Source organism: Phalacrocorax aristotelis, chromosome 5, assembly GCF_949628215.1.
Source record: "Phalacrocorax aristotelis chromosome 5, bGulAri2.1, whole genome shotgun sequence".
Classification (NCBI taxonomy): Eukaryota; Metazoa; Chordata; class Aves; order Suliformes; family Phalacrocoracidae; genus Phalacrocorax; species Phalacrocorax aristotelis.
The window spans coordinates 69,651,293-69,666,910 of NC_134280.1; the positions used below are offsets into that span (position 1 = coordinate 69,651,293).

General features: G+C 55.0%; 1 long non-coding RNA gene across 4 annotated transcripts; it reads left to right on the plus strand.

Annotated features, from left to right (window-relative positions):
- The first annotated feature begins 3,163 nt into the window (after positions 1–3,163).
- Positions 3,164–14,954, plus strand: LOC142058099 (uncharacterized). 4 transcript variants are annotated; one of them, XR_012660848.1, is made up of 6 exons: positions 3,164–4,634; positions 6,631–6,774; positions 6,858–7,047; positions 9,702–9,848; positions 10,510–10,715; positions 14,245–14,954. It is a non-coding gene; the product is annotated as an uncharacterized LOC142058099 (long non-coding RNA). The 4 variants fall into 4 exon arrangements; XR_012660847.1 differs by having other exon boundaries at positions 6,631–7,047; XR_012660849.1 differs by lacking the exon at positions 6,858–7,047.
- Positions 14,955–15,618: the final 664 nt, after the last annotated feature.

The window sequence follows — 15,618 nt, forward strand, 5'->3', positions numbered from 1 at the left end:
TGGGGTGGCAGCCCCCCATGCTGTGGGTTCAGGGAGGGCTACCAAGCCAGAAAGCACTGCAGGGAGCGGGAGCAGGAGCAGGAGGGAGGGCTCTGCAGGTACAGCCCTGGGATGGAGAGGGGGTGGCCCTTTCCCCCGCCAGAAATCCCACTCGTGCCCCATCGATTACAGAGGCACCGAGGCAGGGGAGCGGAGCACACCAGCATATCTAGGTCACCAATGTGAGCGGCTAAATGAGCTCCCTCATTAGCTGCCTCTGTCTCCGTATCGCACCTACGTGGGGCTGGGGCGTGCAAATCAGCCTCTGCCCTGACAGGGAGGGGATTTGGAAACCTCTGAGTGGGAGGGAAAGACAGATGGGCCCATTATCCCAATGAGACTGGAGCAACCTGAAAGGTGGGGAGCTAATTCCGGGGTGGCAGGGTGAGTGGGGGAAAGGCATGGCATTATCAGGGATGGATAGACGGATGGAGAGCCGTGGGAAGGCTCGCATGTGTGCAGGCTGAGCACGAGCTCCAGCACCCTCAAACTGCCCTTGGCTTGAAGCTTCCCTGCCCTTGGTAGAAAGCTTTTCCTGCTCGCAGCGGTGCACCGGAGGCAGGGCTGAGCCCCAGCTGCCTTCACCAGTTAGCACCGGTGCTGTGCATCAGCCTCCCACCTGGAGCAGATGAGTGCTGGGCTGGAGCTGCCCTGATAAAAGAGCAGTCAGGGCAGGCAGGACTTCTCTAGGAAAGGGGCAGCCTGGCCTCTGGCTCTTTGCTGTGTCCGCAGGGGTGGCTGTGACCTGGGGCTCTGCAGCACCTGGAGCTGGTGCATTGGAGGAAGGTGAGTTACCTCCTGAAGCCTGCCTACAGCATATGGACCAGGGTTTTCCCTCTGCCTTCCTCCCAAATAACTTTGTCCCCTTTAGCACTGCCTGGCTGTGACTTACTCTGCCTGGGGGCACCAGCCCCAGGTGTGAGTACAGCCCTGTGCCCTTTGCAGTTGAGCTGCTCATAACCTGGCTGTTGGGGGTTAGACCCAGCTGTGTGGCCATAAAACCTTTTCTTGCTCTCATCGGATGCTGCTTTTTGTGGCTGAACCTCCAATCATGGCTTTGGGCTGACTTGAGCTCTGCTGTAACATCGCTGGAAGGCACAAGTCGCGTCCCTCCCATCAGAAAGGTGCTTCCCTGACTCTCAGAGGACTCTTGGTGCTTGAGGCTGTGAGGACACAGCGCTGGTGCCCAGCCAGCCTCTGGTTAGGAGAAGCAGCTGGCTGGCAGAACCACCGATGCTCCCCATGGGCTGGGAGAGTGTGGCAGGGAGGAGGCAAGGAGGTGCGTCGGGATTGCTGGCTGATATCATCTGGAGTGCAACTGGCAGCCAGAGAGCTCCTGAGGATGAGTCAGTGTCACTGATAACCAGGCTGGTGACCAGGCAAAAAAATTAAAACATTTCAAGGAGAGCCTCTGTTAAAGATCTGCTTTGCATGCAAGGCTGTGGGGGTGGTGTGATCCCCAAGAGCTGCCCGCCCCAGCCCAGTCCCCCCACAGCTGCATGACTGCTCTGGGACACAGACCCTGGGGGGGCTCATGTCTGAATTGTGCCCACACCCCAGCATCATGCTGGGGCTGCCCCAGCAGCCCCAGGAGCAGGAGCCCTCCCGGCTTCTTGCGGTGTCACCTCGTGCCTACGCCAGGCCCCAAGGTGATGGTGTTAAAACTCTGCTGAAAGGACCTTGGGAAGCGCTAGTGTTGTACTGCTGTTTTCCTGCTCGTAGCACTGCGTTGGAGGTGGGGATGAGCCCCAGCCACCTTCACCAGTTAGCCCCAGTGCTGTGCTCCATGCCTTGTGAATGGCTGTAGTACCAGCGTGCCCGGGTGACCGGTCAGCACCAGCAGGCAGCAACTGCGTGGTGCTGGGTGTGTAATTGGTGTCACTGCGAGCAGCTGAGGCCGGTGCTTTTAGGATGAGTAATTACATCAGCCTAATTTTGAAAATCAGGCTCTTAATGTCTTGCCAAGCTCATTTGCAGGACAGCCCTGTCGCAGTTGGAGTTGCTGTGTCAATACCCAGGCAGCTGGCAGCCGTGATGCCCGCGCGTCCCTGGCCCCATGCCCGCCAGAGGTGGAGAGAGCACAACTGCCTGTCCCTCTGCCCCGACCGAGCGGGGGTTTGCTGCCTGCTGCAGTGCCCTGTGCAGGAGGGGACCGGGAAGGCGTGCCCCCATCAGCGCCCGGGCAGCTGGTAGGGTTGATCCTGAAGGCAGAAGGGATAGAGGACACTGAAATCCTTCGGGATGCTGGGGGGTGCATGGGCAGAAGGAAGCAAAAGGCTTGGGACAGCATTCTTTGGGGTTTTTTTTAAGTCTCTGCATTTAATTTTGCTCATGTCCTTGGTATCTTGGTGGTTGTAGGGTGAGAAGAGAGGATTTGGAGATAAAAACACTTGAGTTTTTCCATGCTTGAGTGAACTCCAGATGTGCCTCAATGTCCAGCTACCTACGCACAGGCTCTCCCAGGGTCTTCTGCAATACATGATTTTAAGGCAGTTTTCTGCCAGCAAGAGGTGCTGTGCCAGTGTCCCAGGGTGAGGGATGGTTTCGACTGCCCATGTGGAGGCCAAGCACAGCTGTGGCGTTCAGTGACAGTGTGTCCCGTGAGCAAGCAGGCTGTTTATGTCACTCAACTTTGTGTCCTGCTTGGAAATGGCCAGTGCCGGGGTGGCGTGAATCGGTCTGGCCTCGCTGCAATCAGCAGCCACACTGACTAGGTGGTGATGGGGCAAGGTGGTGCACCTGGGGCTTGTTCCCTCCAGGGCTGGAGGTGAGCTGCAATCCCCCTGGCCTGGTTACAGAAGCTCCTCTCCGAGCTCTACCACCCAACACCCGGCCATTCCCGCTCGCTGCTGCATGCCTGAACTTGAATTTGAGCTGCTGTCACACAGGCACAAAAGGGGCTGGCAAGGAAGGGGTGGGGGGACGACTGCGTGTGCTCCTGGCAACCCCCCCCTTGCCCTGACGTCCGGGAACGAGATGTGCTGATGACTTCTCCTCCCTGACAGGACCACCGGGAGAGGACAAGCTGGAGAAGGGCCAGCCTGGGGCCAGCCCATGGCATGTGAGCACTGCTGATATATTATATCTTCTTGGCTTGTCTAAGCATCTGTTTGTTTGTGTGGGTTTATCTCAACAGCAGCCGTAGCAGTTTGGCACGCAATATGGTAGCTGATGATATGTGCAGCTTCTTTGAACGTAGCTCCAAGATGTAGCTGCCTACACAGCCAGCTGAACGGCCTGGGCGAGCAGCTCCGAGCTGGCACTCACACCTCTCATCATCATCTCCCCTCCACGTACTGGACCTGATAATCCACGGTGGCCCAAAGCTATTTTGCAGCAAAGCCGGAGAGCGATGGTGGCATCTCCTGCCCTGCCAGTGGTGCATCTTCCTCCTCCTGAGCATCAGCTCCCTTGAAATATCCGAGGATGTTTTCCCTAGTGCCGGCTGCTGTCGCTCCTGGCGCGGGCATGCCTGCGTGCCTCCTGCTGCAGCCGCGGGTCGGGGCGGCGGGGATGCCGAGGTGCTCCGTGGCTGGAGCCGTGCGGCGCCGAGGCGGCCAGAGCAAATTCTTCCTCCTCCGCTGGGCAGCAGGAGCAGAACAATCCTGTGAAGTGGCTGATCTTGTTCCTGCTGCTCGGGACTCCCCCCCCGCCAGGGCTGCGCGCATGTATGCGCGTGGATGTGGGCTCGCTGGGCGTGAGTGCCTAGTGAGGGTCCCATGTGAGCAATTGCTCACTGTTCTGTTGATCTGCAGCTCCTCGTGGACTGCCTGGGGTGATTTCGAGTCCAAGAGGAGCCTGTGACAGTAGTTTGGATGGCAGAGTCACGATTGCTGCCTCCAGAACCCTCCCTTGCTTCACAAGTCCCTCCGTTTTACGCCCTGTGGCTGTGGTGGGTGTGAGCTGCTGGGGAGGTGGTGATGGGAGGCAGCCTGGTCCAGCCGGACGGGAGCAGAGGTTCCCCCCAACCCACAGCTCTGGCTGTTAGACCTCACACCCCTCAAATCCCAGCACAGAGCCACTCTGTTCAGCGTTGTACAGCGGTGCGTGTCTCGGTTTGTGAGCTCTGTCGCCTTTGCTGCCAAGGATTTCTTTTTTTTTTTTAATTCTCAGCTCTTTCCTTTAGAGACTTGTTTATGGCCGTCAGGATTTGACAGGCTCTTGGCATCCCTCCCACCCCCAGCAAATGACACGGTAGCAGAAACTCCCGCCCTGTTCCCGCTTCCCCTTGCCCTGCCGCTGCGGTTTGAGACCTGTTGGGAGGGCTGTCTGTGCAGGGAAATCAAGTTGGAGACTTTTAGAGCCAGAAAAGACCTGGCACAGGGATGACAGCAGCAGAAGCCAAAAGGCTCAGATGGTTTTAAATGTCAGGGAGAGGTGTAAATGTATCTCAGAGACAGCATGTCCAGGAGCTACGGTATTTTACAGACAGCCTGATCTCCGGAGCCAGCATCCCCATGGCTTTCCCCTCTCTCGGAGCTGTGACTTTGCCCGATCGCTGTCCCAGGGCCTGCTGTTGTGTGGCAGTGCTGTGACTTGCCCGTGGCGTACCCAGCCTGGGAGCACGGGGACGGCGCTGGTGTCTGTGGCCTCTGGTGAGGAGGAGCGGGATGAAGGGCTGGCAGGGTGGAGAGCTCTTGATGAGCTGAAGTGCAAGTGCATCTTGTCTCCTGCTGCTTGTGTGACCTTTTTCATTGTGAGATGATCTACCCTGACACTTGGAGGCGGAGGGAAATGGGGAAGTGGTCATCTTCTCGCTTTTGCTGCTGCGTGTTTGCCTGCTGTCCTCTGCCACCCCCCAGAAAAAGAGTTTTAAGTCTCCGAGAGTCAGCAAGTTCTCTGTGCCAGCCATCTGTCCCATTTCCCTTAGCAACCATTTGTCCTTTTCTCCTTCATTAAGTATCTGAAGCAGATCCTGACTGTCAGACCCTCCCTTGTTTCCCTTTTTGCCTGCGTTTGGCTCTCTGGATCATCCCTCTTGCTTGTCACTGTTGCACAGGCTCCTCACCTGGGAACACGATGCCCTCCCGTGCAGGGGACAAGTCTCTGTCTGTGTTTTGACAGGCTCTGTGTTCGCTCTCGTTCTGGGCGGGCTCTGTTTTCTGCGCCTGCCTGCTGGCTATTTCCTTCCAGCCTGATCTTTTTCCAGTTCCTTCTCCTTCACCCTCATCCGGATCCACGTGCTGCTTCCTCAGCCGGCCCCGTGTTTCTGGGGCTGTGCAGGGAGCTGGGGTTGGCACTAGTTATGTCTGCAGCACACCTGGGCTCCGACCTGCCGGGCTGCCTGTTGCAGGGTAAAGATTAAATAGTAATTCCTGGGGATGAGGCTTTGGAGGTTTGGATCCGGAGCTGTGGCGTGTGTTAATTTGATGGCTGATGTGGGTACTGAACTAATGATGGAGTTCTAGAACAAAATAGCTTAAATTATAGCAGCTGAGGTGCATGCGCACAGCTGGGGCCTCAGGGTGGTCCCAGCACCCCATCTCTAAGCACTTGCACACCCATCACCTCTCTTCTGGGCATGGCCAACACAACGGAGCAATTGCATTTCCAGCATTGCCTGTTCGGACTCACTCATTTGTGTGCCACCTCTGGTCCCTGGCGTGAGGCCCGAGCCTGCAGAAGAACCTAGCACCCCTGGAGATGCAGCATGTCTGCTTAACAGCCGTGCTGCTTCACCCCTGCTGCTTTCCGTTTCTCTCTTCCTGCTGTTTCCCTGTTTGACCCAAAGGTGCACAAGGGAAGATCAGCCTGGGGTTTGCTGCTCCTCTCCCAGCAGAAATGGGTTCTGTGTGGTGAAGGCAGCTCCTAGAGGCCACCTGGATGCAATCATAGAATAATTAAGGTTGGAAAAGACCTCTAGGGTCATCAAGTCTAACCGTCAACCCAACACTACCATGTCTCCTAAGCCATGCCCTGAGGTGCTACATCTACCTCAGCTGAGCTGGTTTGTGCTTCTGGGGCAAGGATAAGGGTGTTGGATAATTATTCTGGGATTTTGGTCTTCATAGCAACCTCTGCTTTGCTCCTAGGGCCCTCTCGCACCTGCCCGATGGGCTGTGATCCCGACACCTCTGTGCACCGCTCTCTGGAGGAGCTGCGCTCTAACTAATACTGTGAGGAGGATTAGGATGTCAATGGGAAGCACAGCCTCCGGGCGAGAGCAGAGACTCCCCCTCTGGCAGTTCAGAGCTGGGCTAAAGCCAAGCAGGTTAGAAAGGTCTTTGAGGTCCTAGAGAACTGTGGGATGGCTCTGCAACCCGGTGTGAGGAGTGGGAAAGGAGCCAGGAGCAGAGCCAGAGAGGAGTCCTTAACGTGAAGCCTTCTGTTTCAGTACAGCTGCCTCAGCTCTGCTAAGGATCACCTCCAGAAGCAAGCGCAGGTTCCCGAGCAAGCAGAGAAGGGAGTGCATTTGGCCTAACGAAATTATCCAAGTGCCCTGGCTCCAGCTGCTGCTTTTTAATTGCATCTGACTGATGACCAGAGACATGGCAAACAGGGAGGGGTGTCATCTTCTGTGGTGCAGCGCCTGCATCCTCTGTGCAGTGCCCACATCCAACAGGGGTATTCACAGCCCCTCTTGCTTCCTAGAGAGCCTGGGAGGCTGCAGGTGCTGCTTGGTGAGGAAGAGGCAGACTCGGTGCTCTCCTACGGCTGCTTCTCTAGCGCTGACAGGCACAACACAGCTGAACCGTAAACTTTCCTATCCTGCTGCAGTGATTCCCATCGCAGGAGGTGAGTGAGCTACTGGCGATTGGGAAGCAGCTCGTTCTTGGTCAGCCCATGGGGTAAACTCTCGTGGCTTGCTGTCTCTGCAGGGAAGCTGTGTTAATGCCACCTGACCGAGCCCTGCGGAGCCCTGGGAAAAGGCCAGCTCTCCCGCTTGTGGGGGTGAATACATCCCACATCCCTAAAGCTCCTGTTAAAAATCCTGATTCATTTCTGGGCTAGAGCAATCCTTCCAAAAGAGGTTTTAGCAAGGCGGATGGAGCCAAGGGCATTTGAAAGGTGGGCGGTGAGGAAAAATAAGAGAGCGTGTAGGAATTTGGGGGGTGGGGGGGTGGGTCAAGCAGATAAAGAAAATGACATGTTATTGCACCTGAATTAGGCAGTGTTGTGATGAAGCCGGGGCCTCTGCTGGGCTGCCAGCACTGCAAACACAGCCTCATGAGTCAGGTCCCCAGAATGGGGAGCTTGTGGGTTTGCATTTTTCTTCCCTCTGAGCCTTGAGGATTCATTTCTATGCTTCCTTTTTTCCTGCAAAACCATGAGGCTTTACAATCCAAGGCAAAAAAAAAAAAAAAGCCAACTTCAGCAGAGGGCAATGCACAGCTTGCTGAAAATGAGGGGTTTGTCCAAAAGGGAGCGTGCAACAGAGCTGGAGGATGATGGCAAATGTACCGACAGCCCAGAGCACTGCTTTAACCACTCACCCGCTTGTTTCTGATGGAGAGGCCACCTGCAGCTGCTGGGCAGGAAAAGGCCCTGAGCTTTGCTAAGCAGCCTCAGCAGTGGTGAGAGAACTCCAGTGAAATGTTATTTAATGTTCCTCTTCAGTGGAGATGGCTATTTACCAGTGAGAAATTTCTGGGCTGAAGAGTCACAGCTTGGGTAATGCCGGATAATGTCCTTGGGAGGGGGAAGCGCTGGCAGGATTTATAGCAAGTCTTTGAGGCTTGGCTTCCATAGTTAGATCTGACACAAATTTAGAAAAGCAGCTGGAGGATGAGTTTGTGCTTGGCATCATTAGCAGCGAGGGCTGTGCTGAATTACCAAATGCAACCTGAGGGAGAAATTGTTTCTAGGCTCTCTGTCAAGGCCAGTAAAATAAATGCGTGTGCACACGTATGTGTTTACTATAGGCCAGAAGTGAACCCACAGCATTATAAAGGCATGTAGTGCCCTGGCTCTGTGTGGGAGATGGCTTGCAGAAGGGAGGGATCCTGAGAAAGCAGCTCTGTGGCTGGAAACGTGGTCTCACCTGCCAAGGCAGAGCTTGGAAACCTCGTGGCTGGGCAGAAGAGGCGGCTCACCAGTGCACTGGGTGTGCTGGTGTGAAAGGAAGGAGCTGTGCCCAGGAGAAGGAGCTGCCAACCTGGCCAGGAACATGCCAGCAGCGCTCTGCCCTGCCTGCCTGCAATGGGAGCCGGGTGCTGCTCCCCACCTCGGTAATGGTCCGTCTCTTCACATGCACGGCAGAGGCTTGCCACTGCTGTGAGTAAAGAGTCCCTGCCTTCGGGTGGCATTTCAGCTCCCCGGGCAGCCTGTAAACCCCAGCGTGTCAGTTAGGAGCCTGACTTTGTGCTTTCAGCTTGTCTCCAGAGCGTCTGTCCCCAGGTTAGACTGGCTGAGGCTGGAGTGGTCTCATCTCTGAAATGAGCCTTAGCTTAGAGTAGGAATGAACTTGCTTTAAGGGTTCAGGGACACAGGGTGGGCCAGGAGCAAATCCAGCCACCTGGGCCGCTCTATGTTAGACCAGCCTCTCGCCTTTCGAAAGGCACGAATGGGGGGCAAGGCACCCAGCTTGCATCGGGCGGGAGTTCGTGTCTGCCCTCAACAGCATGCCAAGGTCTCTCCCAGGGTGCCCCGACAGCAGTACCTGTGGAGTGTTTGAATCAGCAGTATCCCTGCCTTGACTCGTGCAACGGCCTGGGCCTTTACATGGGTACCTTAGCTGTAAATATGCTTGTAAATTGTTAATGAGCTGTCACTTAAACAGGAGGGGAGGCTGGGTGCCTCTGCACCCTGTACGCAGTGTGGGGAGGTGGCGGTGGGGGAGTGACCGCGCTTGGCACAGCAGCGTGGTACCCCTCCACGGCATGTCCTGGGGTCTGGAGGAACTGCAGAAGGCTCTGACCCAGCTCGGGGGAGGTATCTGCAAACACGCTGAGCACAGGAGAAACACCTTCATTAGGATAGTGATTTTTTAGCTAAGACTTGAGCAATGCTGTTTATCTGCAGTGCTGCAGCAGCTGGTCCTGCTGTGGGAGCATTAGTACCTGCTAGTCCCTGCCTTGAAGGCTTTACGTTGCCAGTGCAGGGGACAGGAGAGCGAGGAAGGAGGAGACGGAGGGCCAGCCTGGGCGGTGGAGGCTGTGTGTGTTGGGCTTACAGCTGCTTCTGTGGGCATCAAGGCAGAGCAGGTTCCTGGGGAGATCTGATGGTGGATAACGAAGAGCCTGGGTAGCTGGTGTGTGGGGAGCTTCTCCTAAGCCAAGCAGGATCAGCCCGAGGGTGCTGGTTTAGAAATGCTTTGGCAGGAGGCGATGGAGGCTGCTGGCTCTGGCTAATTGCAGGCAGGAGCCACGCTGGGTAGTGAAGGAGAGCTGACAGGCAGGCTGAGGAGGCACAGCTACCACGGGCACCGGGAGCAAACACAGGCACTTTATGCTTGATGTGATGGAAATGGGGGGGACAGGGATCCCTCTGGCTTGGGTTTTTTAAAAGCACTTCCCAAATTCTGGTGGTATCTGGCACTGGCACCATCTGAAGGAAACTCAGTGTGGTGTTTCTCTGATTTGGTGGTACTTTTCTGTGGAAATATGGTTGGCTGACATTCCCGAGAGAGTAAGAGACAGCGGGTGAGGTACTGGGGCGTTTGCCTCTGAAGGGAATATTGGGGTAATGTTACTGTTCATCATTTCGTGATGGCCTGTCCCCAGTGACCCTCCCGTTGAGACTTACAGAAGCATCTTGCCAAGACACTTGTTGCAGTCACCCCTTTGAATTGAGCCATGTGAAACAGCGACCGTCACCCAGAGGGCCCTCGGCGAGCGCTGGAGGCTGGTTTCTCCCTGCACGCTGCTCAGGTATCCCATACCCTCTGCTGCAAAGAAGCTGTCACAAGCAGCAAAGAGAAGGCTTTATTTCCCAATGCATGCAGTGGAAGAAGCTGTAGGATGATCATTTGGTGGGGAGAGTTTGTGCTAAGTGATCTCAAGGCAGTTTTAGCCTGCAGGGAAATAGAGGTGAACCTGGCACAACGCCTGCAGCTGCTGCAGGGGTGATGGCGTTCACCCTGCTGGGTGTTTTACAGGGCTTGAACAGGAGATGGGAGGCAGCTGGGTAGCCTGGATGTTTGAACCGCTGTGCCAAGGAGAGTGCTGTGCTCTCAGAAGATCCCATGTAGGCTTGTTAATATATTTTTTTCTACGATTTTATTGTAATCCTCATGGAGCAGTTCAGGGAAACTGGCAGGGCTGGGGCTGAGGAGGAGAGGGGCTTGTTACCACTGGAGTAACGAGCCGCCTGGCTCTGACCGGGAGGCACGCAGGAGCAGGATTTAAGAGCAGCGTGACTGGATGTGCTGTGCTTGGGGGTGGTGGTAACTAAAACAAATGAATAATAATAAAAAGCTTCCCATGTACACAGCTATTTTTGGTAGCTGGTGGCTCGTGGGTTTGTACATCTCAGAGCCTTGTTACTTCTCCAAATTTCCTGAAGAGGGGTTTGTTTTGCTTTTACGTTTAGGAGAATGTGATCCTTAACCCCAGAATCCCACCCATGTTCTTCAGGACACTGAGGTCTCTGCCAAAACGGTGGGCACTTGCCTCGGAGCTATGGAGAAAGCCCCAGAGATGCCTGATGCATCCGCTCAGGTGGAACTGGGAAGGAAGGAGGCTTCAGTACAGGCAGTAGGTTGCAGCAAGTGCCCAGACCCTTCTCCTGGTGAAAAGGTAGGTGTCCGCAGAAGGTGTGCACAGGCTGATGATCTGTGTCAGGTGGCTGAGTTGTAGGAAACAGTGAAAAGGCTGCACAGTATTAGTGGAGCCGAGGCAGAGACAGGGGGTTTCAGAACCATGTTCCTGTAGTGGACACCACTGAGAATGAAGCACCTTGGACCCTGGTGACCCACAAAAGCAGGGCTCTGCTTCAGTCTCCACCCTCCAGCATCGCTTCCAACAACAGATATGAAGCTTCAACAGCTGTAGACACTCACGAGCAAGGTCTCTGAGGCGCAGCTGTACCAGCAGCACAGAGTGGGTACTGTAAAGAGACGCGTGCTCGTAGTGGGTGAGACTCTGTCAAAAGGCACTGAGGTGCCCATCTGCCAACCTGACAAGGAGTCACAAGTGGTTTGCTCCCTTCTAGGAGCTCAGAGCTGAGACATCACTGAAAGAGTGCCACAACTTGTCAAGAGCACAGATTACTATCCCCTGCTACTCTTCCATGTGGGCACAAATGATGGTATAAGCCAGAGGCTGGGCAGAACCAAGGAAGACTCTAAAGCCCTGGGGGAGTGAGTGAAAAATACTGGTGCCCAAGTTATCTTCTCCATTTTACCAGTTGGAGAAAAATGGGCAGCCAGTAATAGAAGAATAATGCAAATCAGCTCTTGGCTACGTGGCTGGTGCTGTCGCAAGGGTTTGGTTTTATGGCAATGGGACTTCCCCCAGGAACCACAGCCTGTTAGGGAGGGATGCGATCCACCTGTCTAGAAGGGGCAAGGGAATCTTTGGCAGCAGGCTGGCCAACTTGGTGAGGTGGGCTTTAAACTGAAGGGCTCGGGAAGCAGGGGCCAAAGTGACAACGCTAGTGCCATCACATCCAATGGGGGAACAAGCCAGGCCAGCCAGACCAGTGACAAAGGTGCCTTAGCTGCCTCACGACATGACAATCAGAAGACCAACCACCACAAGGGTCTGTGTGGCTACAGTGGGTCCTTGTGCACCCCTCCAGCAAACCTGCGTGCTCAGTTACCTCTGAAATGCCTGTACACCAACGCATGTAGCGTGGGGAATAAGCAGGAGGAACTAGCCTGCTAGCCTTCTGTGATGGCATGACTGGCTGGGTAGAAGAAGGGATGGCAGTGGGTGTTGTTCACCTCAACTTCAACAAGGCATTTGACACATAACACCCTCACGGACAAGCTTTGGAAGTGTGGGTTTGAGGAGCGGGCCATGAGGTGGACTGAGGACTGGCTGAACAGCAGAGCTCAGAGGATCGTGACCAACGGGGCAGAGTCTGTAACCAGGGGTGTTCCCCCGGGGTCTGTGCTGGGTCCAGCCCTGTTCAACATACTCATCAATGGCCTGGACAAAGGGACCAAGCGTCCCCTCAGCAAGTTTGCTGATGATACCAAGCTGGGAGGGGCGGCTGATGCACCAGAAGCTGCGCTGCCACGCAGCGAGAGCTGGGCAGGCTGGAGAGCTGGGCCCAGGGGAACCTCAGGGAATTCAACAAGAGCAAGTGTCGGGTCCTGCCCCTGGGGAGGAACAACCCCCCGCACCAGCACAGGCTGGGGGGGACCTGCTGGAGAGCGGCTCTGCTGAGAGGCCCTGGGGGGCAGCGAGGTGACCCTGAGCCAGCACCGGGCCCTTGGGGCCAAGGGGGCCAGCGGTGCCCTGGGGTGCATGAAAAGGAGCGTGGCCAGCAGGGCGAGGGAGGTTCTCCTCCCCCTCTGCTCTGCCCCAGTGAGGCCACACCTGCAGGGCTGTGTCCAGGTCTGGGCCCCCCAGTTCAAGGACAGGGAACTACTGCAGACAGTCCAGTGGAGAGCTGCCAAGGGGATCAGGGGCTGGAGCATCTCCCTTGTGAGGAAAGGCTGAGAGACCTGGGCTTGTTCAGCCTGGAGAAGAGAAGGCTGAGGGGGGATCCCATCAATGCTTATAAATATCTGAAGGGTGGGTGTCAGGAGGATGGGGCTGGGCTCTTTTCAGTGGTGCCCAACGCCAGGCCAAGGGGCCATGGGCACAAGCTGGAACGCGGGAAGTTCCACCTGAACATGAGGACAAACCCCTTCCCTGTGCGGGTGCCCGAGCAGGGGCACAGGCTGCCCAGGGAGGCTGTGGGGTCCCTTCCCTGGAGACATTCACCCCCCACCTGGACGCGGCCCTGTGCCCCTGCTCTGGGGGTGCCTGCTCATGCAGGGGGTGGGACGGGGTGAGCTCCAGAGGGCCCTGCCAACCCCCGCAATTCTGGGATCCTGTGATCAGCAGAACTGGACAGGTTCTTCATTGATTGCATCCTTCCTGTGCGCTGCTGGCATGTTAGAGACCTCCAGAGCTCTGCCAAGGCTGCCTACTGTGGTCTGGATTTTTCACTACTTCTGGAGAGCTGATATCATTGATTCTAAGGCCATGGTGACAGACCAGCTCTGTGCCATACCCATCTGTGTGGCTGAAGTGTGACATGCTCCAGCTTAAAGAGCAATAGAGAGAAAGCCCCCCCCCTTTCCTGGGTTATTCTTCAGCCAAGCTTCCACTGCTCAAGCAGTGCAGAATAGTCCAAGGGCGCGTAAGGATGGTGAGGGCCAGCAATTTATTAAGCCAATATTGCTGCTGAAGGTTTTATGGTGAAACCGATGGTGGTGTGTCAGTGGAGGTGATCGCCTGATGGAGGGGCAATAAAGCAGGCTGTGTAAGTGTACCCCAGTAGGCATCTGAGCTCTCTGCTGTGATAACCCAGCTGATAGATGTATCTTTGAAGCTGTAACTCTGCCCTCCTACATCCCTCCGAAGATGTAGGACTTGTCACTGATGCATGGACTTCTCCGAGCCATTGCCCTGGGCACTCAAAACCAAACGCTTTCCTTTTCCCCAGGTTGGGGAAACTTGTAAGGCAATGTTTATGCTACAGAGGGTGTAGGTGGGGACCGGGTTTAGCGGGGCTAAAATGGTTCCCCGGGGCTTAGCGAACATCCCCTCTCTTGCGATTCACTCTCATTAATGTCTTAAGCAGCATTTTTTTTTTTTTTTCCTGGGAAATAGTTATTACCACGAGGGCTCTGCCACCCGCCCTCGCATGCAGTGATAGAGGGCAATGTCCTTCGTGTGAGGGTGGAGACGGGGGATTTCTGAGTGTTGACGGAGCGTTAAGGAAAACAGACTTACACAAAACAAAGTCCAAATTTGTTTGTAAATCGTGTCGCTGCCATACAGAAGCCTGGCAAGGAAGAACTGCCGATAGCTGTGATACACTCTGCTGGAGCTGAGCTATAAATACACTCTGGCCCTTGCTATCCAGCAGTCCTTTTGTGGAGCCGAGTTCAATACAGGCAGCTGGGGCTGCTCGCAAGCAGAAAGCCTGAGCTGTATGAGACTAATTGCCTCTGATGACTTGTGTACATTAATTGGCAGGATCTGGGCTGGTATGTACTCTATACCACCACTTGAACTGAAAGTCTTGAACAGCTACTGATTGTATTTTCCTTAATCAAACAGTCACTTCTAGTTTTCCTGAGATTCTCGCTTCTGCCCGCTCTAGATTCCAGCGCTTCCAGGAGCGTCTGCCCACCGCATGGCCGCTGCTCTGCTGAGAATGGTCCGTGCTGAAGGAAACCCCTGGAAGTGCCACATGCAGGATGAAATGATTTGTCCAAATACTATATTTGGCACCAGCTTTTCATCTAAACCAGAGCCACTTTACACCTGGCTGGCAAGATAAAGGGACTTGAAATGAGTGTGAGCGTGATTTTTATGCCTGAGCGGTATACAAAGACCTCAGCATAAATGAATACCAGTGCTTCAAAGCTTTTGCTGAATGTTTTTTCTACCACCTATATAGTACTGTCAGGCTATTTTATTTTCAAGGCACAGTGATATCACTGAGCAGACCATCTGAAGGCTGTTCTACTTGCTTTAAGGAGGAATGGACACAGGGGTATATTCTGCTATCCCCTGCTGGATGAGCTTAGCTGTTTTCTGGGACATGTATTCCTACCCACAGGAGACCTTTTTCTTTTGCTACTTTTCTAGTCTTTTGCAATAAAAACATCTAAATTACGTCCTGGGCTGATACTTTAGTATTTGCTACGCTGGGGTCACCGCTGTGTCCAACCTGGGCCACTGCTCTCTCCTTCCCACCCAAATGCTGCCACCAGGGGAAGGATGTTATGCCATGTCCATCCGTACGAGGATTTTGACTGTAAGGGTGTGTGTGGGTAGGAGGCGATTGCGCTCAGATTGCCTGACAGCGCCGGCTGTCTGGGCTGTGCAGAGCTGTAACTGATTACAGACAGCAGAGCCTTATTTCCGTTTCAGTCATGTTACAGTGTAAAGCCTTTTGATTAAAAGGTGATTAAACTTCATGCCCAGTGATAGTAAACTGTTGCTATCCATGTTGGGCATCAAAAGAGGTGTGCCAAGCGTGTGTGCAGCCGGTAGCTGCCCTGGCAGGCTGTAGCAGAGTGGGGTCCTGGCCTGGGGAGGGTTGGTGAGGGAGGCCCCTCTGCTGTCCTGGGAGGGCTTTTCTTGGGGAAGGGATGCTGGGAGAGCCAAGCAGAATCATAGAATGGTCATAAGCCAGCACCGTGCCTTGTGGTCAAGGCCAACGGTGTCCTGGGGTGCATGAAAAGGAGCGTGGCCAGCAGGGTGAGGTAGGTTCTCCTTCCCCCTCTGCTCTGCCCCAGGGAGGCCACAGCTGCAGGGCTGCGGCCAGTTCTGGGCCCCCCAGTTCAAGAAGGGCAGGGAGCTGCTCAAGCAAGTCCAGTGGAGAGCTACGAAGATGATCAGGGGACCGGAGCATCTCCTGCATGAGGAAAGGCTGAGAGACCTGGGCTTGTTCAGCCTGGAGAAAAGAAGGCTGAGGGGGGATCTTGTCAATACCTATAAATACCTGAAGGGTGGGTGTCAGGAGGAT